Genomic DNA, 1,839 nt, shown 5'->3' with positions numbered 1-1,839 from the left:
AGTCATAACTAAGAAACGAGATTTGCACCACGTAAAAAGGAGAACTTTGGCTGTGCAACGTTGTTTTTATTTTTTTGATATCACTTATATGAAAAAAGTTCTTACTGTTTCAAAAACCATTATTGTTTGTGTTTTTCAAACTTGAAAAACTTTTTTCATATAAATGATATCAAAAAAAGTAAAAACAACGTTGCACAACTAAAGATCTACTTTTTATGTGGTGAAAATCTAGTTTCTTAGTTATAACTATAACTTTCTCGATTCTTTCCCGCGCAAAACAGTGTTTGCTATGTTGTACATTTTGTGAGACGGATACAACACATACGGGTGTAGCACTGTAGCGTCCTCTTAAAACTATATAGGTATGTATATGGATCCCCATACCGTCATCGATCGTCATTGACGATAAACGATAATGGTATTGTTGATAACCATTTTATTAGTAAATTAGTAGTAGGTATACCTATTAACAATTAGTTAGTATTAATAATATTTTCGTATTGTTAAATAAATCATAAAGTATAATAACTGTTAAGCAAAAGCTTATTGCATAATATATTATATATTCTGTTATTGACTTAATTATTTATTTAATAAGCTTATTAAGCTTATTCTGGTACCGACGTACGGCCGTGGTAGTCGACGACTGGAGAAAAAAACAGTTAATTGCTATAGGTATTGAAAAGCTATTAATCGACGTAAACCGATATCGAACTGTCCATAAATGATAAATATATAGGTAATATAATATTGTTGTAACGTTGAAGGATAAACACGACGGCACGGTTTTTTTTTTATTTAACAAGGATTATAAATAGAAGCAAATTAAGAATTAAAAGAATAAAAAATACTTTTACTCAAATACTTTACAACAATGTACATAATATATTATTATATTATATTATAATACGTGTCTCCTTCACCGAGCGTTGCGCTGAAAACCCATATTTGCAAAAAATAATCCGAGAAGTTAAAAACGATAAAATCTAAGAATTTTCAAAGTACGTTTTATTACAATTTAGTAGGATTGTAATTAATTGTTAATGAGTGAAAACAGCCATTGGGTATTTAAATGTGTTTTGGACCGTGGGAAGTTTGGATGTTTCAAAACAGACCCTGTAGAAATTAGTCAACTATGATAATATCCAGTGGCGTATTTAGGAATTTTGATAGGGGGGGGGGATGAAATATATAATAATAGGTACACTCAATAAATACGAATATAATATACATTTTTAAAATCCTCCAACTTGTTGAGTTTAGTGTGGATCAAGGTGAAATAAGAATTAACACAAATTGTATAGTACCTAATAGCATTTATTATAAATTCATACTAACGACAATCCCGTGAATACGATAAACAAAAAAAATAGTTATAATACAAAATCCTGTTTTATATTTTTTTGGATGCTCAGTTCATCGATAAGCTTATCTGGCATGATTATTGTATTGACCGGTGACATGCAAATAAAGCCAACATATTAAGAGGACGCTACACCCGTATATGTTGTCTCCGTCTTACACAAGCACGACATAGCAAATTGTCGTTTACTATTCTCAATAGTGTGCTGTTGGTTTTAATGGCGATAGGGTGAAATGACCTATAATCAAACTTTTAGTTAAGAACATTTCTGAGTCTTAGCGTGGGTGATTTTTTAATATTTTAATTTTCAAGCGAGATATGAGCATTTTTAATTTTTGATATTTCACTTATTTTTCTCGAAAATCGCCCACTCTAAGACCCAAATAATGTTCTTACCTAAAGTTTGATAATAGGTCGATTCACTCTAGTATCAAACTAACAGCTCACTATTGAGAATAGTGAACGACAATTTCCTA

The sequence above is a fragment of the Acyrthosiphon pisum genome, chromosome X (assembly GCF_005508785.2).
Source record: "Acyrthosiphon pisum isolate AL4f chromosome X, pea_aphid_22Mar2018_4r6ur, whole genome shotgun sequence".
NCBI lineage: Eukaryota > Metazoa > Arthropoda > Insecta > Hemiptera > Aphididae > Acyrthosiphon > Acyrthosiphon pisum.
This window is presented reverse-complemented; position numbering follows the sequence as displayed.